General features: G+C 52.4%; 1 long non-coding RNA gene across 1 annotated transcript in view; it reads left to right on the top strand.

Moving 5' to 3' along the window:
- LOC139008202 (uncharacterized) overlaps positions 1 to 14,951 on the top strand; it is a 37,413-nt gene extending 22,462 nt beyond the window's left edge. The window contains exon 3 of the long non-coding RNA XR_011471116.1: positions 14,643 to 14,951. This is a non-coding gene — a long non-coding RNA (uncharacterized lncRNA). The remainder of the gene's footprint in view (positions 1 to 14,642) is intronic.
- The last annotated feature ends 12,545 nt before the right edge of the window (positions 14,952 to 27,496 follow it).

Genomic DNA, 27,496 nt, shown 5'->3' with positions numbered 1-27,496 from the left:
TTCTCATCTGTATAATGGGGATGATATCACTCACCCGCAGGGGAGATGGGCCGGTTTGATGAGCCAGGGCTGGTGTGGTGCACCGAGGGGGGGTGGGCGGGGTGTCCCAAGCCCCTGTTCTGCCCTTGGGAACATTTGTCTGCCCTGTGCTGACGGTGGCTCTCACATTGGTCCTTTCCCTAGAGCCCTGGTGGGAGAGGGTGGCACTGTGCCCGAGTCCCCTGGCCAGGGTCTCTGTTATGCCCCGCTTACAGATGAGGGAACCCTGGGGCACTTCCTCAAGGAGGTGGAGATGGGCTCCATGGCGCCTCAGCTCCCCAAGAGAGCAGCAGCCATTCTGCCTGGGAGTCGGAGGAGTTGAGAGAGAAAACGTGGAACCAAAATAGCTTTTTTCCATAAACAAAGCTGCTTTTCGTTGGGGGAATGTAAACAGGCAGATGCATTAGGAGACGGTGCCATCCGGCAGAGCAGTGGGGGAAGTGACAATGGGAGGCCCATAGCCTGGACCACCGGCAGCATCTCGGCTGCCTCTGGAGAAGCAGGAGGCTGGGCAGTGAGGCTGCCCCTGTGCCCCGGGAATCAGGGCAGCCTGGACGCCCTCCTTAGGCTCCCACAGCACCATGGTTGCCCTGCGGGCCCCATTCTGATGGGGCTGGTGGCTCTTCTTATGCTGTGTGCAGCCCCCTCTGGGCTAAGAATGTCTCCTGGGGCTGGGGGATCAGGAATCTCTGACACCAGGGCCCAGCGTGCAACCTGGCATAGAGCAGGCAGGAGGGAGTATGGCCATTCCTGTCCACCTCCATCCCACCCTTATGTGGCTGACTTCCCCTCTCTGTTCCCCATCCTGAGGTCCTAACTACCCTGTCATCATGTGGATCAGCCTGAAAGGCGCCTTACATTGAGAGGGCATAGGTCATGTTCAGAGAAGGTTCGTAAATGGGGCACTCACTGGGGGAGAGGGGAGGAGGGAAGACAGTGAGTGAGAGTGAGAGAGTGTGTTGGAGTTGGTCTGCCCCACTAGGTGGGCAGGGGCTTGTGGTGCCCCCTGAGTCCTTGCCCAGCCTCAGGGGCGTTGAGTTCCTTGGCTTGGCCCCCGCAGCTCTCTGAAGGCTGATGGGAAATGGGCTCATTTCTGGGTTTGCAGCGGTGCCTTTACTGAGACCGCAGACCCATTTGTCGAGAGGTTGGTGGTCCAGCCTCAGAGCTACAGAGCTCTCCCCAGGGAAGTGATCCATCAAGGAACAATAGATGGCTCTAGAGCCAGAGGGAACCTCGACCACCAGAGGGAAAACATGACAGAGCACCCATCACACCTTCCTGGGCTTTGGATAAAAGAGAAGTTATTATCCCCCAGTTACAGATGAGAAAACAAGGCCCAGTGCAGTGAGGTGGCCCAGCCCCAAGAGGCAGAGCTAGACCCTACCCGCCGGCCAGCCTGTGCTCAGGGGTGTTCTTCACCAAGCCATGCCCTTGGCCAGAGAAGCAGACACCACTGCCTCCGTTTGAAGGGGGACAACAAAAGCCCGTTGACGCTTAAAACTTCCCCAAATGATGGAGCAAAAATCTAGGGTGGAGCTGGGACTGCCAACACCAAGGCCAGGCCCCTTCTGCTTCATGGCTGCTTGATCGTGGGCCTGTGAACGCAGGCAAGGGTAGTGTTGGGCACTGGAGGTGCCTGAGAGGAAGCCAGGCTGAGGTGCTGGGGAGGGCAGGGCCTGGGTGACTGCCTTCCCAGGAAAAGGAGGGGTGGCTGGCTCCTCACCTGTGGAACGATGATGGTGCCGACCACATAGGACAGGCGTGAGCATCACTGAGACCCGGGCGCCAGTCAGGGAAAACCGTCCCTCTCCCCAGCTGTTGTATGTGTGAAGGTGGTGACTTCCTCCTGTAAAAATAGCACTTGGAACAGAGCCTCTGGCAGAGGGGATGCACAGTCCTGCTGACAGGTCCTTGCCCCAAGGACAGGCAATGGATGCCTGGTTGAGGGCTGGATGACCAGCTTCCTGCAGGGGAGCTGGGAGAGGACGGGGGGGGGGGGGGGGGGGGGCTGGAGGCGGAGGGACTGGGCTGCAGCTCAGCCAGGGGAGGACAAGGGGAGGCTGCAGTGGGAGCCCAGGTAGGAGGTGGGGGCTGGTGGGGGTTGAGCAGTGGGCACACCAGTGGAGGGACAGGCATGGGCTGTGTTGAGGACTCAGTAGGATTCAGCTGGGGGGGTGGGCGGTGGGCAGGCTGGGGAGGGCTGCCCTGGTGACCATATGGGTGACCTTGAATGAGGCCCAGGAGAGGCCAAGGAGGGGACACTGTACAAAAAGGAGACAGGCCAGGAGGTGGGATCAGGGAAGGAGTCTGCATCCTAGAGCGTGAGCCAAGAGCCATACAGGATCATTTTCTTGGATAATGTGTCCTGGGAGGATAGCTGACTATCTCTTAAAAGGTCTGCTCAAGCAGAGAATGAGCATCCTAGCTGGTGGAGGGGCGTGGACCGCCTGGGGCCAATGTCCGCAAAGACCCAGAGTCCCTTGCGAACCCTCTCCACCTCCTTGGTACATTTCTGAGAAGGGCCCCTCATCATCCTAGTCCTCCCAGCATGGAGCTTAATCCTGGGGATCTACATCCTCAGGCCCACACCCGGCGCCTGCCTTCTCTTCCACCCCTCATTCTGGCCACTGTCCCCAGCTGGTTATGGTCTGGCCTAATGGTCATGCTCTGCCTCTCACCTTCCTCTTCCTGCCCCAGAACTCTCCACCTGCTTCTTGCTGCCAGACAGAGCCTAAGAAGAGGCTCCCTGCACTGCGGAGCACGTGGAACTCCTGTGGTCAATGGCCTATGGCTTCCTCTCAAAAGAACGCAGGCTCCTGGGCCTCCCTGCCTGGCCTCAGTCTGTGTTACCCACATGGCCTGCAGCATGTGTTCCAGACCCCATGTTCTTCTCCACACTCTTCCCTCTTCCTGGGTGCTCTCTTCTGGCACCTCCCACACCTCATCTCCCGGGGTGAACAGCCTAAACTCCCATCCCAGCCCAGCCTCCATGAGCTCTCGCCAGGTCCCCAACCGGAACTGTCTCTCCCGGACACTCTGGAGACGTGTGTTGGGGGTGAGGCGGGCATGGGGGGAGGGCAGGGGGAGGATGTGGGCTGGCTCTCCGCCTGGAGGTGCTCTGCTTGGGCTTCACTTGGCTTTCGGGGTCTCTGGTCACTCATCCCTCCAGCTTTGCCAGCTCGGGGCAGTGACTCTGTTGTCCTGTGTGGTGGGGGGAGCCCAGCATTGCTCCCCACTACTGCTATCCTGTGTGGTCAGCAGGGCGCTGCTCTGGACCTCACCTCCCTGCCGCAGCTGGCGCTACATGACCCTCCTCCTTCTACGTATCCTCCTGAAGGGGCGGCCAGGATTCAGACCAAATCTTGGATCGGGATGAGCTGATCAAGGACTCTAAGCCCAGCCCTGACGCTGGTCCGCTGTGGAGAGTTCAGTGGGCGCCTGGAGCCTCCCCACAGCCGGAGAAGCCGCCATGGTGGGAGGGCGCCAGCTGTGGGTGCTGAGCTGCACCTCTGAGGACCCACAGGCTTGCCCACCCCCAGGGAAGTGGGAATGTGGTCAGGGCCGTGATTCACAGCTGCTGCTGCCGTGAGGTCATCTCCAGCCTCCTCCCTACAAGCCAGGAGGCTGGCTGGGTGGGGGCCGGCCCGTGGGATGGGGCGGCTAGTCCTCCCCTTCCCGCTCCCTGGCAGGCAGAGGGAAGCGGGAAGGCAGGAAGGTGGGCTATCTATCTCTGCCACCATCTAATTACCCCCGCGGTAATTGCTCTGGGTTTTCTCTGACACCCTGAGATTTCTCTCCGGGGCCTTCCACAGTGGAGCCAAAACAACCCTAAGGAGGCTGCAGGCCCCAAGACAGCGCCTATTGCTAAACCCCAACAGCTCCCCATCAGCCCCGCCGCGACGTGCCTGAGCTTCGAGACAGCGTGAGTTTATGACAGGTCCCATTATGTCTCTTGCACAAGCACTGAGTGTTGAAATACCCAACGGATGATGACAGTGTTGAAATAACCTGTCGTCTCAGCACTTTCCCCGTCATTAGCCAGATGTTCCAGCCCTCAGAAGCATTCGCAGCCTTTTGCAGGGAGGGAGGGGGCCTGGGTTGAGGTAGCTGTGCCTGGGTGGGAGGATGGGGCTGGGGCCTGAGTCCCAGGAGAACAAGGCAGGAGGTGGGTGAGCCTTGGAGGAACGTGGGAACAGGCAGAGGGGAGGTCAGGGCCTCCTGAGGAGGAGGTGAGACTGGTCTCCATCATCCCTTCATCCCAGAGTCCCCTAATCACCAGTGGAGAACCCTGTGTGTGCTCTGCATGGTGGGAAGGCTTGGCGGGGGGGGGGGGGGGGGATGTCCTGCCCAGATCATGGGGAACCAGGCCTATGGGCCCAACTTTGCTCAGAATGTGGCTCAGAGTCCTAGCTGGTTTGCCTCAGTGGATAGAGCATCAGCCTGCTGACTGAAGGGTTCCATGTTTGATTCAGGTCAAGGGCACATGCCTGGGTTGCAGGCTCTATCCCCATTGGGGGGCATGCAGGAGGCAGCCAATCAATGATTTTCTGTCATCATCAATGTTTCTATCTCTCTCTCCTTCTCCCTTCTTCTCTGAAATCAATAAAAATATATTTTAAAAAAGAAAAAGGAATGCGGCTCAGAGAGGTGAAGTGATATCCTGAGGCCCCCATCCCTGCCTCGTCTCCTCTTGAGTTGGGCCTGTGACTATTAGGCCTGTGCCGCCGTCATGCCACCCTCCCCGCCCCCCCTCCCCACCCCACCTCACCATGGCTTTTGGGAGAACACACGTTTTAAAAAATATATGTTTTTATTGATTCTAGAAAGAGAGGAAGGAAGAGGGAAAGAGAAACATCTATGAGAAAGAGAAACCACCAATTGGCCGCACCCTGCCAAGAATCGAGCCCACAACCTGGGCATGTACCCCGACTGGAATCGAACTGTAAACCTCTCAGTGCACGGGGCTATGAGCCACACTGTCCAGGTCTTGGTAGAACTTTGACCAAATGGACTGCTATGATGGGGCAAGCAGGCCAGGGCTGGACCCCTCAGGCCACCTGCTAGAGAGCTTCCAGGAGTCAGGCCTCTGGTGTGGGTTTGCATCCCAGCTCCATTCTGTTCTGTGTGATGTCGGGCAACCCTTTGCCTCCCAGTGCCTCAGTTTCCTCATCTATAAAAGGGAAATTAATAGATCCTCCTGTAGTTTTTTAATACCTCCCTCCCTGTTGCACACCTGTACAAAGGGACTTCTCTAGCAGTTGTTGTCATATGGCATAAGCTCCCTTGATAAGCACAAGGCCCTGGCACTGGCGGCATCCAAAGCCAGGGGAGGGACAGCCACCAACTGTGGAGGGGACTCCAGCACTGGTGGGGGTGGATGAGACACTGAGCTCCGGCATCTGTTGTTGATTTGGGAAATTAAGTGGAGGAGTTTGCAGCTAGTAACTGAGCCCCAAGGGCCTACAGCTGCCAAGAGAATAAACTGTGTCCGGGGACAAAGTTTTTATCTTTAGTGCCTTCCCTTTCTCCTGCTTCTGGAACCCAGTGTATGTCCCCCATGCTTTCTCTCTCTCTCTTTCAGGAAAGGACAAGCTATCAGTCATTCACACCTTAGTGAGAATGACTTTCCTGGGAGCTTGGTCTCTCTGGGCTAGGGTGTCAAGGAATCCAGGGACCAGCCTGGAGCTATATCTCTGAGCTGTCAGTGCTGCCATCTTCAGGCTGTGTGGACCCAGCCTGGCTCGAGCTGTTAGTTTTGCCTTGTTTGCCAAGAACACAGGGGCAGCTCTCTGCCAATACCTCCACCCATCCTTCTGGCTCCGAGGAAGAGGTGAGCCTCAATCAGGGACCCAGTCTGGCCGGTGGAACAGTCTGTCCTGGGTTCCATGTGCTGTATGATGTTGAGTAAATGCCTTCTCCTCTCTGAGTTTCACTTTCCCTATCAGTTTAAGGGACTCAAAGAGCATGTGACTGACTTATGGGGCTAATATGTGATGTGATGTGTGGTTTGCTCTGAAGGAAGGGGTCTTGGGGCCGTGACAGGCTGGCCTGGAGGACAGTGGGCTCTAACGTAGCTGCTGGCTGATTCTGGAAGGAGCATTAGCTCAGCTGTCCAGCAAAGGGGCTGGAGGGGAGAGCTGGGCAGCCAGGGGACTGTTTACCCCAAACCTGGGTTCAACACAGAGGCCTGTTTCAATGCGTTGGCATTTCACCTCCTCTGTTGTCACCTCCCTGGTCCAGGCCACCATCATCTCTTTCCCAAACAGAGCAAGTCATCTCCTGATGGGTTCCCTGCTGATCAGTCTCCACAGGCCACCAGAGTAATCTTTTTATTTTCCAGAGATCTTTTAAAATCCTAAATCAGATAAAAGAAGATCCCCCCACTCCACCTTGCGTAAGCCTTTCCTGAAGTCTTTCCATTGCACCTGAAGTGAAACCCAGACTCCTCCTCATGGCCCGTCTCCCATGCCCCCTCCCTCTCTATGGCTACAAGGCTGCCTCAGGACTCTGGCTGTTCTTCTTGTATCATGTACTCCCTCACCCCCATCCCTTCTCCGGGCTCCATCTTTCCGGTTGAAATGTCCCCTTAAATGCCAAATCCTCAGGGCTGCCCTTCTGAATTACTCTATTTAATGGAGCTTCCACCCCTCCAGTTACTCCCCCTATTGTATCCACTTGTTTCTTTTAAAGTCCCTGTCACATGTGTAATCTCACATATTTATTGTTTGTCTCCCCCACTGGAATATAAAGATCTTGTCTTTCTTGTTCGTCCCTGCTGTGCCTTGCACATTAGCAGGTACTCACCAATATTTGTTGAATGCACAAAGGTGTCAGTTATGCCGAGGAATGATGACTTATTGAAGGCCTACTATGGGCCAAGTACCTTATAGAGAGGGCACCCTCCACCAGGGCTGCCATTGGTGTCACCTGAGGACTTTCAAAGATTAGTCCCTCCCTTAGAGATGCCGGTCCAACTGGTCTGAGGAGTGGCCTGGGCATCGTCATTAAAAATCTATCTAATTCAAGTGTGTCTCCAAGGTTAAGAACCACTAATATAGTCCTTGAAGAAATAACAAAAAACCCCACACTTTTTATTTTAAGCTAATTTTAGATTTACCGAAAATTGCAAAAATAGTTAGAGTTCCTATATATCCCTCCCCAGCTTCCCCTAAAGTTAGCATCTTCTATAACCACAGAACAATCATGAAAAGCCAGAATTCAACATAGGGACAATACTATTAAGTAAACTCCAGATCTTGCTTGAATTTACCATTACTATCCTCTTCCGGTCCCAGAATGCTATCCAGGATCCCACACTGCCTTCCATTGTCATTTTTCCTCACTCTAGTTGCTAACAAGTCCATGGGCTTGCTTCATCTTTCATAACCTTGACACTTTTGAAAAATACTGATCAGTTATCAATTTTTCTCAACTTTAATTTGTCCTGTGTTTTCTCATGGTTAGAGTGAGGTTATACATTTTGAGTGAGAATGCCACAAAAACACTGTTGTGTCCTGCTAGGTACATCATAGAAATGTGACTTATTGCAGTAGCCTTGATCATTTGGCTAGGTGTGTCCACCAGGTTTCTCCCTGTAAAGTTACTGTTCTCCTTCCCTTATCCTATATAATAAAAGGCTAATATGCAAATAGACCAAATGGCAGAACAACTGAACAACCTAACAGCCGGTCGCTATGATGTGCGCTGACCACCAGGGGGCATGCACAGAACATGGCAGGTGTTGGCAACAGGCAGCAGAGTGAGGAACATGGCAGGTGTCGACTGCGGCAGGATGGTGGATCAGGTGAGCAGGGGCACCAGACCAAGGCAGGGCACTGGTCGCTGTCATCAAGGCGAGCCTCTGAGGTTACTGAAAATTCTTTGCTTCTGCATGCCATGAACCCATCTGGCGCTCACACCAGCTGCCTGCACCGGCCCCACTCATACCCACTGCTGGTGCCAGAGCCACTGCTTGCACCTGCTACTGGCACCAGCCCCAATTGCTCCATGCCGTCAGCAGGTGCGAGCGGAGGTTGTGGGAACAGGGCTACCTACAGACAGGGGGCCAGGGTCCCCCGGTGGGAGGGGCCAGATGGGGGCATGGAGGGTGGGCCGAGACACACCCCTGTGCCCACCACAGCCTCAAGGCCCACAGTTCCTTTCAGGGTGCATGAATTCATGCACTGGGCCCCTAGTCCTATAGAATAAAAGGCTAATATGCAAATCGACTGAATAGCAGAATGACCAGTCACTATGACATGCACTGATCACCAGGGGGCAGATGCTCAATGCAGGCACTGCCCCCTGGTGGTCAGTGCACTCCCACAGGGGAAGTGCTGCTCAGCCAGAAGCTGGGCTCGCAGCTGGCGAGCACAGCAGCAGTGGTGGGAGCCTCTCCTGCCTCTGCAGCAGCGCTAAGGATGTCTGACTGCTGGCTCAGGCCTGCTCCCTGGCTCCCAGACTGCGAGAGGGCGCAGGTGGGGCTGAGGGACCCCCCCCCCCCCCCCGCCAGTGCATGAATTTTGTGCACTGGGCGTCTAGTTAGTTAATAAGTATCTGGAGAGTGATACTTGAGACTAAGCACATCCTGTCTCTCTTCAACACATGCTTAGCCTTAATTTTAGTAGTCTTTGAGTGTATACCATTTGCAACAATTATTAGCTGCTATTTGTCTAAAGATCACTTTCATTTTCTTCTACAGTGTTAATTGTATGGAAGAGCTGTGCTTTCTCCCCCATTTATTTATTTATCCAATTATTTATTTACATCAGTGTGGCATAGTCCTGCTTTTAATCCCTATTAAATCTTGCTATCTTGGTAAGTAGGCATTGCTACTGTGATTTAGAAATGAGGAGATGAGGAACCATGGCCAGGAGTATGTAAACCACTCGCCTAAGTTCTCACAGCTGGTACATGGCCAAGGAGAGATTCAAAGTTGCTCCAGATTTAGCTTCGTCCATCTTTTGCCTTGATCACTGCTGTAGCTTCTGAACTGTCTCTGCCACCACCCTCATAATGCACATTTCTCCCACCCTCAACATCAGAGCATCAAAAAGCTTCAAATCCTTCCAAGGGCTCCTCCTGTCCTTTCGATGGAGCTCAAACTCCTTAGCCTGGGTGAAAAGGTCCTTTCAGGTCTGACACTGGTGATTCCTCAGGCCTCATCTTTCCCTATCCTCTTCCCAGCTCCAGCTGTTCCCAAACCTCCTCCAGCCGTGTCTCGCCTCCGGACCTTTGCACGCGTTGTTCTGCCTGAGAACACGCTCTCCTAACCTACCTCCCTCTGCCTCTTCCTCCACAGCTCAGGCTCAGGCATGCATCACCCTAGGCATGACTTCCTGCTTCCAGGATGTGTAGTTGTCACCTGCTTTGTCTCGCCTGTTACAGCTCTGGGTCTCCACTCTCTCAGGGAGGATGAACCCCTTAAGAGCAGAGATTGGATCACTGGATCCCCAGCTCTGGACACATCAAGGTATTTAGTTAATATTTATGATGGGTTGCCTGGCCATGGTGGCTCAGTGGTTGAGCATCGACCTATGAACCCAGGAGGTCAGGATTTGATTCCAGGTCAGAACACATGCCCAGGTTGCAGGCTCATTCCCCAGTAGGGGGTGTGCAGGGAGGCAGCTGATCAATGATTCTCTCTCATTGATGTGTTTATCTCTGTCTCCCTCTCCCTTCCTTTCTGAAATCAATAAAAATAAAAAATCCTAAATAATAAAAGCATAGTATGCAAATTGTCCCCTCAACTGGGAGTTCATCCTGGAGTTTGACCAGGGGGCGGGCCAGATGGGGGAAGGAAGGGAGGCCCCACTAGGGACCCTACCAGTGCATGGATTTCATGCACTGGGCCTCTAATATAAATATATATATATATATCTTTATGATGGGTGAAACCTGCACTCCAAAGCTCTTGCTCTTTTAGCTATCCTGTGTGCCTACTGTGTGCGTGAGAGTATGTTAGGGGCTGTAGAGAAAGATAGGAAGCTGAGTGAAAATAAATATGCCTATAAAACTGAAAGCACCAACTGTATGCTGCAGCGGACTCAGCATAGATAGAATGCCAGCTTAGTTATCCCCTCAGCCGTTCCATTCTATAGAAATGGAAATGGAGGCTCAGAGAGGTAAAGTGACTTGTGCAGGTCACACAGCTGATTAGTACCAAAGCCAAGATCTGAATCCTGTAGGAAGTCAGAACACACTCACTAGCCACCACACCACATAGCTTCCTAATACCCAACTAGAGGAGCTAGTGCTGGGTCCAGACAGGGCTTCCCATGGGCCCCAAATCCAGTGGTTTTGCGTGGCTTTTCCGTATGTCATTAATTGCCCTCCAGACCTTGCCTCTTTGGGTGTTTCTGTTATAGTTAAAGAGCAATAAAAAACAACATAATTGGAAGACAAAGGCGACTGCCTGGCCAGCCCGCCCTAAGGAGCGGAGTGCCGGTAATTTGGGTGTGATCCTGCCTGTGACTCATGCAGAAAAATTACAGCCTTCCGTGTACAGGTGTGTACAGGCCGCTGGGTGGGGTGCGAGCAAACGTGGCATTTAATGCCGGCAGTAAAACCTGGGCCTGTGGTGGGGACCCACAGCCAGACGGCCCCTCCTCTCCCGCCCTCCCACCCCAGGGAGACCTTATTAGTGCAGAGCCCCTTAAAGTTTGCAAAGTGTTCCTGCTCCGTGTTTATATGGACGGAGCCCCACTGACACTGGCGAGGGGCTGGGTGCTCTGGATTGGGACACCTGCAGACCAGTTCTGGGTGGCAGACTGTCAGGATCAAGGGTCCCAGTCCAGGACATGCTGTGGCAGAGGGGCTTCAAAGAGGTGTCCCAGCACCCCAATGGACCCAGGAAGGCTTCCTGAAAGAGGTGGGGAGTGGGGAAGCATCTAGGACTCCCTTCTTCCCTGCCTAGCCCTCATCTGCAGCTGGAAGGAAGTCTTCATGTTGAAAGGGAGGGAGGAGAGGGACACTCCCTCGGTCCCCTGAGCACCAGGCTGCTTCTCTGGCCACCTGCCATCATATGGGCTGAGGGCCCTGGACCCAGCCCACCCAGCCCCTGGACTCTGGGCTTCCTTAAGCTTACTGAGGTAGCTCCTCTCTCCCCAAAGCAGAGCATTCTCTTCCTCATGCAGAAAGCAGCTGGCAGAGAAGCCAGGAGCTGGGTGCGGAGCTGCTTCTTGGGAGCTTAGAGATTGAATGTGGGGGTGTAGGTGCTTGTGCCCCGAGAAGGTCCCACCTTGATCCAGAGCTGCCCGTGGGATTCCGGCCACAGTCCCCTTGCCCTGGAGGTGTTCTTTGGTCCTGAGCCCTGGGCTTTCCTGGGCTCCCGTGTGCCTGCCCTGCTTGGAACCATTAGTGATTCCAGTGCCTATAGCCCTTTCTCCCAAATTTGAGGGAGGGCAGGTTGTTATAGGTCTAGGCCTCGGTATTTAGGGATAAACAAACCACCAGCCACGTACCTGACAAACATCCACGCTTACTTACATGGCATGTTGTTTATTTTAATGTCACTATCGAAGTTTCAATGTGCAATATATTCACGTGGTTCAAAATCCAAACTGCCATCAAAAGGCTCCGGAAGTCCCATTTCCACTCATCTCCCAGCCATCCTAACCCCTGACCCCCTGTTTCGGTGTATCCAGTATTCTTTGTGCAGATGCATGAAATGATATGTATTTGCAAACACATATGCTATTCCTCATGTTTCCACCTAGTGATACATGCAGGAGGCTCTTGCATATCCGCCCTCTCCTCCTCCTTCTCCTCCAACAGCTGCATAGTATTCCATTGTGTGGAGGTACCACCGTTCATTTCACCGGTCCTCTCAGATGGACACTGGGGTTGCTGCCAGGGCTTGCTATTACACACAGCTGCGATGCAGAAGCTTGTACATCCATCACGTGCTCAAGATGTATCTGTTGAGTAAATTCCCAGAAGTGGGATTGTTGGGCCACAGGGTAAATGCGTCTGGAATGGTGATAAGAAATGACTAAATCATCTTTCATCGGGGTTGTACTTTTTTCATTCCCACCAGCCACATATGAGAGTGCCTGTTTCCCAACACAGCAGCCTCACCAGCAGGCTGTGTTGTCATACTTTTGGGTTGTTGCCTATCTGATAGGTAAGAAATGGTATCCTGGTATCGTTTTAATTCGTCTAAGTCTTCATATGAATGAGGGAGAGTACCTTTTAATATGCTTAAGGGCCACCTAGATTTCTTTCTCCTCCGAATGCTCTGTTCAAATCCTTTGTCCACTTGTCTGTTGGGTTGTTCATCTTTTTCTTCTTGTTTCCTAGGAACCCTTTACCTTTTGGGGAGATTGGCCCCTTGGCTGTGATGTGAGTGGCAAACATTTTTCTCCCTGTTTGTCTTTTGAATGTGTTTGTGGTGTCCTTTATCGTGGAGAAGTTTGTTGTTGTCAGTATTATTCATTTAATCATTATCTTTTCTTTCTGGTTTCTGGATTTTGAGTCATTAGTGGAAGACTTTTCCCCACCCTACACTCATACAGGGATTCCCTCATGGTTTCCTCTGATTCTCTGATGGTTTTAATTTCTACATCTAAGTTTTGGGTCCATTTGCAGTTTGGTGTCCTGGTGTCCTGGCCTCCAGCTTTACTGGTCTCCGGATGGTTGCCCAGTTCTGCCAAAACCATTCATTAACACTCTCATCTTGGGAGCATTTGAGATCTTGCTTTCTGGCATATGTCATCCGTGTGGCTCAAATAAACTCATCCAAATTAAACCCCTCCTGAACTTGCACCTTTACATCCCTAAGAGGCCACCACTATCAACACTAAATTACAGTGTTTTGGGATGCGTTTCTGGGCTTTCTTTCTGTTCCATTGATCTGTCTACTCACAAGTGTGATAAGTAATTAGGAAAAAAATGTCATTTCAAGAAAAAACTCTAAGTACCCAAGCAATCTGAGCTGGCCCCCATCTTCCCGACCCCACCCCCTGCCAGCCCTCTCTCCACCCCTCAGGGTGACATCACTGTCTGCCATCGGGAGAACTGCAGCCCAAGTGTCCCTAATGTTTATGAGCTGAGTGGTCCCCTCCTCCAGGAAGTGTTCCCAGCCACCTCCTTGCCCTGGGCAGTTAGTAACTTGCTCAGCAAGCACCCTGAGCTCCCTCCTCTCGCTGCAGCACTTACTACATCTATTGGGCTGCATCGTAATCGCCTGTTTACTTGTCCTGGGCTCGATTCCTGGTCATGAATCAGTCAACGTGCTTCTTACTCATTTATAGGGCAATAATATGGCTGCAGCCTGCAGTCCCGCGTGCAAAGTGTTTGATTCTTGTAAAGTGTCAATCAATCCAAGACATTTTCTAGTTCCCTTTAGGGGCTCAGTGCTAGATTTGTCCCCTCCTTCCCATTGCCCCCACCCCTCAGCCTTGCTGCCCCCTCCCATGGCTCCATGAGGACCCCCAGATGGGCCTTCTCACCCTTGGGGAGAGGGCTTTGCAAAGGCGGGGAGGGCCGGACCTCCACTTTTCCTGGATCCTTGTCCGGGAGAGCTGAAGGGCCGCCATCATGTCTTCCTGGATGCCTCGCTGCAGCCCACCAGGCCTACCCAGGGTTCCATGGGCTCAGATGACACATCCCCACCCCCTAACCCCAGGCCTTGGCAGCTTCATGGCCAACAAGTCATAGAGGGCTGCTGTGCTGTTGCTCCTGAGACAGAGAGGATGCAGGTGAGGGTCTCACCTCGTTGGAGAAGCCCCTTCATTCAGAGGAGGAAGCTGAGGTGAGTTGTGGAGGGACAGGGAGATACTAGAACTAGGCTGTGGAGAGGCTTTGGCAATGCCCCCCACTTCCCACCCCTGTCACCCAGGCCTCCTTGGGTCACCCTGATTTCCCGTGGGAAAGCATGACCGGAATGGCCAGGGCTGGACCGGCAGCAGGGCCAGAGACCAGCTGGAGCTTGTTCTGAGCAGGTGACATGAAACTGGGGAGAGAGGAGGTGGCAGGAACTGGGCACAGCATCTGGTACAGAGGCCAGAGCGTGCTCTTCCAGGCCCCTCCTCCACGACCCCCACCTGTGACCCGAAGTCCTCCTCTGAAAAATGGAGACAGTAACCCCGACCTGCACTTCCTACCTCAAAGCATTATGTACTGAGTGGGAACCTTTGGGGGGCTGTTCCCTAAGGACTTCCTTCCCCACACCTACCTCTCCTCCCAGAATCCTCTCTTTCTACCCGGCCATCTAGCCCTCCCCAGGGGTGGAGAGCCGGGGTTCCCTCCTTTCTGGTGCTGCAGGAGTTGGCCAGGAGCCGATGGAGGCCCCCTAGAGTGGGGGCGGCTGCCTGTGGCCCCTGAGCATGAAGATGGTATTTCCAGCCCCGATTCCCTCCCCTCTCCCGCAACGGCTGTGGATGTCACCCTAACTAGTTACCCCAAAGGAAAACACGCCTTGCCTCAAGGAGCATCTCAGTCTCTCAGAGGTTAGCCCTGCAGGAGGAAAGGCTATTTCTCCATGAAATCTGACTTCGACTCTGAGCCTTGCAAAAGAGTTCCTCTCCCCCGCTCCCTCTGCACCCCCTCCCCCCAGTGAAAAGCCAGTGTATGTCTTACTTCTCGGCCTTGCCGTTCCACAGGTGGTGCGATTTGCTCATCGAGATCCTGAGCCAGAGACGGGGACGTGGACAGCCTGCCCCCGGTCCTGAGCCTGTGACACAGGCAGTGAAACAGTGATCTGAAGCCCTTCAGAGCTGGGTTTGCCCCTGGTTCTGCTGCTTTAAGGAGCTTCGTGACCTTGGGCAAGTTACTCCACCTCTCTGAGTCCCAGCCCCCCTGCCACCTCCCTGCCCAGGCTGTTGTGAAGATGAAGCGAGACAGTGGGTGTGAAGTGCTTGGCTTCCGTCTGCCCCTCAGTAACTGCTCAATAAACGGAGCTCTCCTGTCTCCAGAACGGAAACCCCAGCCTCTGCTCTGTCCCCACTCGCCTACATCCCCTTTCAGCTCCAGGACAACAGCTGTCCCCTCTCCCCATGCCCCCACCCCCACCCCATTAGAGCCAGATCATAAAATCTCCAGGGGTGGGAGGCTGGTGACATCTTTAGTGGCGACATTTGGGTGAAAAATTCATGACCATCAGTTACTCGAGGAAGAGGGGGGAAAATGAGCCATTTCCGCAGCTCAGGAGCGCGGCTCTCCCTGGCTGCGAGTCCACAAATCTATTTTATGTGACGAGATCTATAGTCTAATAGAAGGAGCTTATCACTGACTTAAGAAAAAGTGCACAATAATGCACCGCTCTTTCCCCACCTCTCAGCCTGCAAGGCGCCCTTCTGGAAAATGAGGGCGATGGCGCCTCCAGGAGCCACAGAGAGTTCACGGGCCAGCAGAGTCCCAGGGGGTGGCAGCCCCGGTGGCCCCCGGCGGGGAGACCTGGGTGGCACCTTGCCCTGCCTTTGTTTTGCACCTCCCAAGGCCGCTCCCCAACCCCCAACCCTCATCACCACAGTTGAGGGGTTCCCAGCAAACTTGTTACCCTGTTCCCACCAGGCCTGGAGTCAGGCCTGCAATGCCAGCTTGTCTGTCGACACAAAGGAGCAATGGAAGTTTCCCCTTTCCCTGCCTCTCATGCTGGGGAGGGAGGTCCAGGCTGAGGTAGGACGAGGGGGCGAGGTGGGTGTCTCAAATCCTCTTCAAGTGCTTTGGTCCCAGGTCCCAGGGGCTGGGACAGCTCTGAAGAGTAAGGGACTCTGTGCACGCCGAAGTGGCAGCCATTCTCAGGAAGCCTCGCCGCGGTGCTCGCGAAGCCGATGCTCTGTGGGCAGGGAGGCCCAGTGCTGCCTGAGCAGGTGAGGGAGGTGCCTGCAGGGAGCAGGACTAGTGATTCTAGGGCCCAATTTGGGAGCTTGCTTCAGGGTGCAGTCCTAGGACGGACCCCAGCGCTGGAGGTACACTGCCACTCTTGTCTCAGACGGCAGTGCTGCCCCCACTGGTCTCATCAATCCACCGCTGAGACTCAACCTTCTGGTGGTCCCATTGGAGCCTCAGGCCAATCATGTGCTGAATGACTGGATGAAGGAATGAATGGCTTGGGCAGGAAGAGCCTCGCTTGGCCCCAAGCCTTGTCCCCCTGAGATGTCAGGGCACATGAGAACTGGAGGACAGGCCTGCCCTGGGTTTGTTTGCGTGAGCAGCCTGGAGCTTCCTGGGAATAAAGCCACCTGGGCCTATAGACCCACACCTTTGAGGGGAGGACGATGGCTCAGTACTAGGAGGGAGGGTCATGTTAAATGTGTTTGTTTGCCTAGTCATATCTACCTTGCCCAGAAAAGGATTTCACCAGGCAAACAGAAATGCGCATAGACACTAGCATAAAAGACAAAGAAGAAAATGAACACAAAGGAAAAATAAGAAGATTCCTGGGGTGGGGTGAGGGGCAGGGAAAGGAAGTGAGAGGCAGAAGGTTGTGGGGCTGGTTGGAATCTCAGGCCCACAAAGTTCTGTGGTCCATTTCCTCATCGCTAAAGTGGGGGTAACATAGAAACTTGGGCTGTTGTGAAGATTAAACAAGATGAAACCTGTAAAGCAGTCCACATAGTGATTGATAAGAAGCACTCAATACATAACCAATAATCAATCAATCAATCAATAATCAAACAATAACATTGTGATTATTGCATTCCTCATGGGCCAGTTGCTGAGCCTGACCATTGGACTCCTAAGGTCACAGGAGGCCAAGCAAAGAAGGAAACTTTTTTTGTGTGTGTGTGTGTGTTCTTTTTTTTTTTTTATTGCTTAAAGCATTACAAAGGGTATTACATATGTGTCCTTTTTCCCCCCCACCCTTGACAAGCCCCTGCCCTCCCTTACCCCCCAGTGTCTTATGTCCATTAGTTATGGTTATATGGATGCATACAAGTCCTTCGGTTGATCTCTTACTCCCCTCCCTCCTATCCCCCAACCCTCCCTGGCCTTACCACTGAAGCCCGACAATCGGTTTGAGGCAGCTCTGCCACTGTATTTATTATTGTTCAAAAGTTTGTAATGGTCTTAATTATCCATGAAAGAATGAGATCATGTGGTATTTTTCCTTCATTGACTGGCTTGTTTCACTTAGCATAATGCTCTCCAGTTCCATCCATGCTGTTGCAAATGGTAAGAGTTCCTTCTTTTTAACAGCAGCATAGTATTCCATCGTGTAGATGTACCACAGTTTTCTAATCCATTCATCTACTGATGGGCACTTAGGCTGTTTCCAGATCTTAGCTATGGTGAATTGTGCTGCTATGAACATCTGGGTGCATATATCCTTTCTGATTGGTGTTTCTGGTTTCTTGGGATATATTCCTAGAAGTGGGATCACAGGGTCAAATGGGAGTTCCATTTCCAATTTTTTGAGGAACCTCCATACTGCCTTCCATAGTGGCTGCACCAGTCTGCATTCCCACCAGCAGTGCACAAGTGTTCCTTTTTCTCCACATCCTCTCCAGCACTTGTCGTTTGTTGATTTGTTGATGATGGCCATTCTGACAGGTGTGAGATGGTACCTCATTGTTGTTTTGATTTGCATCTCTCGGATGATTAGTGACTTTGAGCATGTTTTCATATGTCTCTTGGCTTTCTGAATGTCCTCTTTTGAAAGGTGTCCATTTAGATCCTTTGCCCATTTTTTGATTGGATTGTTTATCTTCTTTTTGTTAAGTTGTATGAGTTCCCTATAAATTTTGGAGATTAAGCCCTTATCAGATATGACGTTGGCAAATATGTTTTCCCACGAGGTGGGTTTTCTTGTTGTTTTGTTGATGGTTTCTTTTGCTGTGCAGAAGCTTTTTATTTTGATGTAGTCCCATTTGTTCATTTTCTCTTTAGTTTCAACTGCCCTAGGAGCTGTATCAGTGAAGAAATTGTTTTGGCATATGTCTGAGATTTTGTTGCCTTTGTATTCTTCTAGAATTTTTATGGTTTCCTGTCGTACATTTAAGTCCTTTATCCATTTTGAGTTTATTCTTGTGTATGGTGTAAGTTGGTGGTCTAGTTTCATTTTCTTGCATATGTCTGTCCAATTTTCCCAACACCATTTATTGAAGAGACTATCTTGGCTCCATTGTATGTTCATGCCTCCTTTGTCAAAAATTAATTGAGCATATTGGTTCGGGCTAATTTCTGGACTCTCTATTCTATTCCACTGATCTATATGTCTGTTCTTGTGCCAGTACCAGGCAGTTTTGAGAACAGTGGCTTTGTAATACAGCTTGATATCTGGCATTGAGATCCCACCTACTTTGTTCTTTCTCAGGATCGTTGCAGCTATTCGGGGTCTTTTTTTATTCCAGATGAATTTTTGGAAAGTTCGTTCTAGATCTTTGAGGAAGGCCATTGGTATTTTAATGGGAAGTGCGTTGAATGTATAGATTGCTTTGGGTAGTATGGACATTTTAATGATGTTGATTCTACCAATCCAAGAACATGGTATGTTCTTCCATCTGTTTATGTCTTCCTCTATCTCTTTTTTCAACGTCCTGTAGTTTTCTGAGTAGAGGTCTTTAACCTCTTTAGTTAAGTTTATTCCTAGGTATCTTAATTTTTTTGGTGCGATGGTAAATGGGATTGTTTTTCTGATCTCCCTTTCTGAAAGTTCACTATTGGTGTATAGAAATGCCTCAGATTTCTTGGGGTTAATTTTGTATCCTGCTACATTGCCAAATTCATGTATTAAGTCTAGTAGCTTTTTGATGGAGTCTCTAGGGTTTTGTATGTATAATATCATGTCATCTGCAAATAAGGACAGTTTTACTTCCTCTTTTCCAATTTGGATGCCTTTTATTTCTTCTTCTTGCCTAATTGCAATGGCTAATACTTCCAGTACTATGTTGAACAGGAGTGGTGAGAGTGGGCATCCCTGTCTTGTTCCTGTTCTTAGGGGAAATGGTGTTAGTTTTTGTCCATTGAGTATGATGTTGGCTGTGGGCCTGTCATATATGGCTTTTATTATGTTGAGGTATGATCCTTCTATTCCCACCTTTCTGAGAGTTTTTATCAAAAATGGGTGTTGGATTTTGTCGAATGCTTTTTCTGCATCAATTGATATGACCATGTGGTTTTTTTCTTTCAATTTGTTTATGTGATGTATCACATTTATTGATTTACGGATGTTGTACCATCCTTGCATCTCTGGGATAAATCCTACTTGGTCATGGTGTATGATCCTTCTGATGTACTGCTGGATCCGATTTGCTAAGATTTTGTTGAGGATTTTGGCATCTATGTTCATGAGGGATATTGGCCTGTAATTCTCTTTCATTGTGATGTCTTTACCTGGTTTTGGTATTAGGGTGATGCTGGCTTCATAGAATGAGCTTGGAAGCGTTCCTTCCTCTTGAATTTTTTGTAGTAGTCTGAGGAGGGTAGGTTTTAGTTCTTCCTTGAATGTTTGGTAGAACTCCCCTGTGAAGCCATCTGGCCCTGGGCTTTTGTTTGCTGGAAGCTTTCTGATGACTGCTTCAATTTCTTCCATAGTTATTGGCCTATTGAGGTTTTTAGATTCTTCCTGATTGAGTTTTGGAATGTTGTATTTTTCTAGGAATTTGTCCATTTCCTCCAGGTTGTCTAGTTTGTTGGAGTAGAGTTGCCCGTAGTATTGTTTAACCATCATTTGTATTTCTGTGGGGTCTGTTGTTATTTCGCCTCTATCATTTCTGATTTGGTTTATTTGGGACCTCTCTCTTTGCTTCTTGGTGAGCCTGGCTAGGGGTTTGTCAATCTTGTTTATCCTTTCAAAGAACCAGCTCTTGGTTTCATTGATTTTCTGTATTGTTTTTTTGGTCTCTATTTCATTGATTTCTGCTCTAATCTTTATTATCTCTTTCCTTCTGCTCACTCTGGGGTTTTCTTGTTGCTCTCTTTCTAATTCTTTGAGTTGTAGAGTTAGATGATTGACTACCATTTTTTCTTGTTTTTTGAGATAGGCCTGTAGAGCTATAAACTTTCCTCTCAGGACTGCTTTCATTGTGTCCCAGAGGTTTTGGATTGTTGTGTTTTCATTGTCATTAGTGTCCAGGATGTTTTTAATTTCTAAAGAAGGAAACTTGATCAGTCATCACATCCATCGGTCCCAGCAGCTACCAGGGAGAGGACATTCCTTCCAGGGGCTGAGGCCTGTGAAAAGGCTCTGTGCATTCCCGTGGCCAGGCACCAGGGCAGGTGGAGGGTGGTATTCCAGACATTCCCATCACAGGGGACATTGGCAGTCCCCTGCCCAGTGCAGCCCAGGAGAAGGCATTCTGTGAGAGCCTAACCCCATGGTCCACAACCCTTGGCTGGTAACATTTGGAATCCTGGAGCAGCGAGGGGCTGCCTCGTTCATGGGCAAGGGGTCTGGGCCTGTTGCTTGGCTGTGTCCAGGAGCCCAGGGATCAGTGCACAAGGCACAGGGGAGGGCTGTGGTGAAGAGCAGCACAGACTCTGAGACCTGCTTCTCCAGGGCTTTGGGACACAAAGGGTGAGGTCCTTCCTAGAAGCACACCCAGATCAGCGCCACCCTTGTCTTCCCCTCAGCCACCCTGGCTTGAGCCCCACAGAGTATAACATTGGCTGCATAGCTTGGTTTCCCATGAAGGCTGGTTGCCACCCTCCCAGGCCATCTGCCCATGCTGCCCCCTCTAGCCTTACCTGGCCTGGCCCTTTGTCTTGCCCTCTTACTCTAAGCCTCACCAAACTCTAGCTCCTACATTCCTCCCAAGGTTTCTCTAACTCTTGCTTTCCCCTGGGCCTTTGCACATACTGTTCTCTTTGCCAAAACCCCCTTCGCCTGCACCCTCTGCTCTGGTGAACTCTCCAAGCATCAGCCCAGAGGTGATTTCCTCTAAGAAGCCTTTCCTAAACCCCAGATTGAGTCAGGCTTCTCTCCTGTGCCCCCAAACCTTTCTTCCTGCTTCATAAGCGCACATATGACTCCAGGCTAAAATTGCTGCTATCCTTTCCAGCACCCATTTTACATTCCACAGGGGCAGTTGCTTTGTCTCACCTCGGCTCCAGGGTGTCCCTGGTGCCCAGCACAGGGCCTGACACATAGGTGTTGTTGAATGAATGAAAGATTGAGTCATTCATTGAGATGGCTCCTTGGCCCAGTCTGTCCGAGGTGCAGGCAGAGGCCATGGTGTCTTCTGCAGCCTCAGTATCCCAGTCACTGGTTTGGCAGAGGCATCCTCGCCATAGTGACCTGCAGCAGTAGAGGGAGAGGGCAGCCGTCACGTGGGGAAGAAGATGATCCTTCTGTCTGGGGGCCCCTGGGAGCCAGAGTATCCATGGAGTGAATAAGGGTGAAGCCGATGAGGGTGGCACTCAGGATGTAGTGTTTGGGGGTTATTATTATAACCAGTTTTTTAATATTACCAGCTCAGAGTAACCTCTAAACCTGGGTTCCCAGAGGAAGGGAAGATCAGACTTCAGTAGAAACCAAAGACATAGCAGCTGGAAGATCCAGGGAAGGTCCAGGAAGAGGGGGCAGCTGGCGGGATGCACCTCAGCTAGAGCTGCTCTGAAAGCGAGTTTGAATGTTGAAACAGCTAAAAGCCACTAATGAGTCCAGAGCAGGCAGTTACTGGCTTTCTCCCCCAGACCTCCCTGCCAGCCACTTGCTTGGGGGTGTGAGCAGTGCCAGTCAACATCCATCCATCGCACAGTGAAGGAGCAGCCACCAGGTGAGGTTACACTTGGGCATGAGAGTCAGCCACAGCGCCTGTGCTACCTGGGGATATGTGTGGTCCGACAACGTCCCATCCCCAGGGCCTCTGCAGCCAGAGCCACAGCGTGGGCAGCAGGGCCAATGTGACACGGACAGTGTGTGAGTGTGCAGGCGCAACAGGGCTTGGGCACAGCTGTCCTTTAGCAAACGCTGCTAAATGAGAGAGGGGACAGACGCTGGCTGAAAGGCTGGCTGGACATTCTTTAAAGGGAGCGTTATTGGTGCTCAGTGCAGGCAGCAATTCCGACTTCTGGGTAGTGCTAAGGAGGGTGTCGATCTCAAGGAACAAAAGGCAGATCATAACCAGGGTACCAGCTCTTAGTGTACCTGAATGCCTGCATTAAAATAGAAGTGTTTGAAAGCCATCACTCTCCTTAAGTAGGTTAGGCAGCTCTATTGCGATCCTGCTTATAGCTTAGCGAAGCCGTTTTTTCCCCTTAGAGTGTTGGAAGGCCAGCTTTAGCTGAGCCCATGTCCAAATTAGGTCAACTCCAAGCTGGTGCTGCCTGAATCCCTGACAGTCCTGCCTGCCCACCTTTCTGATAGATCAGCTCTGCAATTGCCCGGGGCAGTGGGAACAGTTCTCCTTGGTTTGGGCTTGCTGCTGTGTCCCCCTGCTTCGGACCTCAGAAACCAGCCGCCCTTGTTGATGGTCCCCATGAGGCCCAGATGTGACTCTGTTAAAATATTATCTCCTCCAGGGACACTTCGGGACCAGACATGCTTGAGGCAGATGTCAAGTGTGGCGGGAGTGGGGGGGTCAGGGGGGAGGGGGACAGCGTGTTTTCCCATCCCTATGCAAGGGAAAGAAGAAATCAAGCAAGTGGAAGAACAGATGTTGCTGCCTCCTGCGCGGCCCGGTGGGCTGCAGGGGTAGCAGAGGGGCCAGGCCCGCTGTCGGGAGGTGCTGGCTTGCTTCCTGGGCTGTCCTGTCCTGTTGGGGAGGAGGAATGTGCTGCCCCCCCCCCAGCCCCTGAAGATAAGTGATTAACACTGGAGAGAGAGAGAGAGAGAGAGAGAGAGAGAGAGAAGAGAAAGAAACAAAGGAAGGAAGGAAGGAAGAGAGGGAGGAAGCAGTAGGGTTTGCTGCCTTTCATGGTGTAAATTCTCCTGCCAAGGCCAGATGTACACAATCTCTCTCTAGAGCAGTGCGAGCTGCCTCCAGCACACGGCTCTCTGAGCCCAGCCACCCAAGCCCGTTGTTTGTTGTATTGAGGAAGCAAGCTCAAAGCAGAGCCCAGGGCTACCACAGAGGCAGGAGCAAGCAGGAGCAGAACGTGAACCTAGGCTTCCAATCCCAGTCCAGGGCTGGCTCCACGATGCTGTCTCAGAGGAACTTTCCAGAATATCCCCAGGGTACAATGACTCTCAGCCTGAGACCCTGAGAGGATGGGTGCTAGTGGGCTTCTGGGAGCTGCCTGGGCTGGCCTGGCCCCAGGTGTTCAGGGCATTCGTCCTAGTGACTGGGAGGCAGAGCTTTCTGCTACACAAGCCAGGCAGTGACAGAAGTGGGTGGGCGAGAGAGGCCTTCCAATCCCAGCCCAGGGCCTCTCCAGCACTTAGCCACCCCTCTCCCAGTTGCACACTCCAGTTTTGCTTTGTCTTGCCACTTGTGAATGTATGTATTTTAAATCTATTCTTTTCCATTTTCCTTTTTTTACTTTATTTTTCTTTCACTAAATGTAGTGACAGACCTGGGTTTGTGTGTAGTCTTTGCTCTGGGTACTGTGGGACTGCGCTGACTGCACTGGTCACTTATTCCCTCTGGGCCCTAGTTTCACCATCTACCCTGTCCCAGTCAGCTCGGGCTGCTGTAATAACACAGACTGGGTGGTTTAAACGACAGGCATTTATTTCTCACAGTTCTGACGGCTGGAAGTCCAAGATCAAGGTGCTGGCAGATTTAGTTCCTGGTGAGAACTCTCCTGGCTTGCAGAGGGCCCCCTTCTTGCTATGTCCTCACATGACCTCTTCTTTGAGTGCACAGGAAAGAAATTTGGTCTCTCTTCTTCTCTTATGAAGGCACTAACCCCTTAATGGGGGCTCCACCCTTATGACCTCATCTAAACCTAATTACCTCTCAAAGGCCCCTCCTCCTAATATTATCACCCTGGGGATTGAGGCTTCCGCATATGAATAGGGAAGGGGGGGCATATTCAGTCTGTACCCTAAATGCCCTTCTAAAAGCTTTTTTATAAATTGGGTTTGGGGTATGATGAAGACGACCTCATGGAACAGCATCATGGTGGTGGTGTGTTCTCAGCTGCTCCCTGAGCTGGCTGAGTCTACAGTGTGTCTGAGCCAGGGACTCCAGCAAGGTTCTGAGGCAGGGAACCTAGGCCATGGAGTGTCCCCTGACGCCTCCATTTAGGGACTAGTCATGGAAGGCTTCCTGTAGGAGGTGATGCGATTGGGAAGGCCTCTTTCCCAGCAGGCTGATGAGGAGTCCCCTGCAAAGGCTAGGAGATGGCGATGAAGACAGCAGGAGCCTCAGAAGGACAGAGGTAGGATGCAGAGTTGGGAAGTCTGAGGGTGGCCCAGCCGCCATGCCTCTGGGTTTAGTCTCAGGCAGGGAAGGAGGGTTCTTGGCATGAGCATCTGGGGAGGAACTGACGTCAGCCTGAACCGGGCTCCAGTCTCGACTCTGTCATCCACCCCCTCTCCGAGCCCCAGCTTCCTCCTTGTCGGTAAACCACTCACAGGATATTTGTAGGGAATATCGTAAAGAAGCCCCTTACACAGTGCCTGGCACAGAGTGGGGTCAAATGTGTTGTTGGTGTCCTGTCTCTTTCTCACATGAAGCCAATTAGCAAGCATTTATTTTGCCCCCTCCCTGTGCCAGGCTATACCGAGTGGATGGAGATCTGTCCCAGGAGCCTAGGGCCCGGACACGGGGTGGGGTGAACCCACAGGATAGACCCAGAGGCCAGGAAGAGTTTGGTGAAGGGGGTGTCTCTCTGGAGTGTAAAGGTGGTGGGAATTGGCCAATTTGCTAAGAAGGAGAACAGAGGAGGCAGAGGTGGGGTGCAGGCGGCTGTTCTTTAGATGCCCCTGAGCTGCAGCCTGCACTGCCCTGGGAAAGCCCGGGGCACCGACAGTCTGAAACTCAGGGGACTAAGGCAGAGGTAGGGTGTGGTCTGGGGAGATGTAAAGGGAAAACTGAGGCACTGCCACCTACTGAGCACGAGTCTGTGCCATGCCTTGTGCCAGGACTCGTGCACGCTCACTTCATCTACGCTGTGGACTGGATCAATCAAACTTTACCAATAAAGAAACTAAGGCTTAGAGAGAGGGAGGGACCCACCCGGGGTGGGGTGGGGGACAGCCCCAACCCAGACTCTCAGGCTCACCTCCCTCACCAACGTTCCTATTTATCCGCCTCTGCACTGCACTCCAGGAGCAGGGTGGCCTTGTGGGGGTCACGCCAGAGAAGGGCCAGGCATCCAGGTGTGGGGCAGGGGCAGTTGGTCAGGGAGAACGGGGCGCCCAGAAGTGGGAGTTGTTGTGGAGGGGACCCCAGTGTGTGTGCCCTGAGACTCAGGGCGAGCGTGGGGCCTGGAGGGGCACTTGGGCTGAGGTGGCTGGCATGAGGATCCAGAGGCTAGAGAACCCAGATGGTTGCATGTGCGTGGGAGGGGTGGGCGGAGCACCTGGCTCTGGCCCTTGCCACGCAGTCTGTCCCTTCCATCCGGATCCTCGTTAACACGGCGCCACCTAGTGGCAGCAAGTGGAAGCGGCGGCATGACCTGGTTCCTGCCGGAGTTCCTCTGGCCTCCGTGCCCCCAGGGACAAAAAAAGAAAGGAGGGAGGGGCCGCCCCCAACTTCGCCTAAAGAGCAGGTGACACCTGACATCTAAGGGGTTGAATGGACGGAGGTAGAGGCTGGAGGGAGGCGGGTGGCACACCAGGCTTTGACCTTGACCCAGGTCTGGGTGGTTTGCCCCTCTTCAGCCCCAGCCTCCAGGGTGAAGGAGGAGGTGAGAGAAAATAGACGTTGTCTAGACTGGGTAAGGAGGAAGAAAGGCCTGAAGATTCAGCAGGGGGTGGGGTGGGGGGACATCTGGACAGAAGCCTGGGGCCCAGTGTGAGGTTGGAAGTGGGGGGACGGGTGGGGCTGCAGGTGGGAGTAGAGGATGCGGAGGTGATGGTGGGAAGGTCAAGGACCAGCCTGGGACTGGCTGCCAGACATTGGAGGGACTCCCCCCACTCTCCTCCAACAGAATCCAGTCCTGGGACATGGCCCTTTCTCTATCCTGATCCTCCTGCTCTGGGCTGGCTCTCCCTCCCTCCGTTACACAAGGAACACAGCATATTTGAGTCAAGAAAACTAACACATCTTCATTGAGCCTGATGGCGGGAGACACAGTCCCTATGATACTGGGCATCGTGGGGAAGGAGGTGTGTGCTGTCTCCCAAGCCTGGGGGGAGGTTGTTCTGGTTCTGCCTGAATTTGCCAGTGGTCTTGGGCCAGCCACAGTTCCTCACTTAGCAAAGGCCCTGAGTGCTAAGTAATTCCTGCTGGTGAGGCTTGAGGTGTCGGTGTCCGTGGTCCAGGGGTTTAGGGGTGAGTAGAAACCCATTCCTGCTGGAACCTCAGTGAAAGGCAAGGCCATGCACACCTGCTTTAGGACATTAAGACATTAGTCTGGTGTGTGTGTGTGTGTGTGTGTGTGTGTGTGTGTGAGAGAGAGAGAGAGAGAGAGAGAGAGAGAGAGAGAGAGAGCTGCCCCTTTGACTATGAATTTTGGGACAACCTGCTCTCCATGACGTGCACCCCTTCCTGGGGCAGCTAGATGGCATATGTCCCCAGAAAGACCTGCAAACTCCTCCCAGGTGGGGCTACTCCCCCCAATCCCCACCCGACCTCCCCGCACCCCATGCCTCAGCCCCTGCCCACAGTCCCACTCTCAGCAGATGCTCCCTTTGGCCTTGGCCACTGAGGGAAATTTCTCTTTAAAGCTGGAAATTGAGGCCACCCAGTTGTCCGCCTTCAGTCCAAGCATCCTGTATGAGGATATTCAGGTGGAAAATATGAGGACACTCAGGAGCCATATGGTGTGTGCTTTAAAAAACCAGGTGCAAGAGTACGTCTTCTGCTGTGTCTGGGGCCTGAAAAAGTCCAGAATCTGCTGCTCCAGACGCGAGAGTGAGGAGGACAGGAGGCCCAGATCCTCAGGAGGGTCTCATGAACGCAGGCAGTGATGCGCCTGGTGTTGGGGCCACGCCGAGCCTGTTTCCCGGAGAGGAAGGGACATGTCAGCACGTGCTTTATGTATTGAAATGACAATGGGTGTGGGAATTGGAGGATGCTGAGCACAGATTTGACCAGCATTGCTTGTCCTTCGTCATGCCCTTCCCAGAAGCGAGCAGGCCACAGATGTCCATGGCGGAGGGGGAGGGGCTCCCACGGATTGAGGGCTGTGAGCTCATTGAGCCCCCAGTGGAGGTGTCTCCTTACAGAGGCGGGGAGCAAACCTCAGGGTGGTTATCAAACCTCCTTCCCCAAGGTCCCTCTGTAAGTGACAGAGGATTTGAGCCAGGCTTGACCTACCCCAAGGCAGGGGCACCGGCCATTATCAAGGGCATGGTGGAGCCTGGACATGCCTCAGAGTGGGCACAGCTGGTGACTGCTGTCCAGAAACCCGGCAGTTGCTCCCCCGGGGTTGCGATGTCATGGGTGGGTGATCTTCTGTGCGTGGGCCTTGGGCCTTGAGTTTAGGCAGGAGTGTAGGATGGGGTCTTGCTTCTCTG

This window comes from Myotis yumanensis, unplaced genomic scaffold, assembly GCF_028538775.1.
Source record: "Myotis yumanensis isolate MYYU_CA2020_CCGP unplaced genomic scaffold, mMyoYum1.0.hap1 SCAF_4, whole genome shotgun sequence".
NCBI classification, from domain to species: Eukaryota; Metazoa; Chordata; class Mammalia; order Chiroptera; family Vespertilionidae; genus Myotis; species Myotis yumanensis.
The sequence above is the reverse complement of the archived record's forward strand: the minus strand, read 5'-3'. Positions and strand labels throughout refer to the sequence as shown.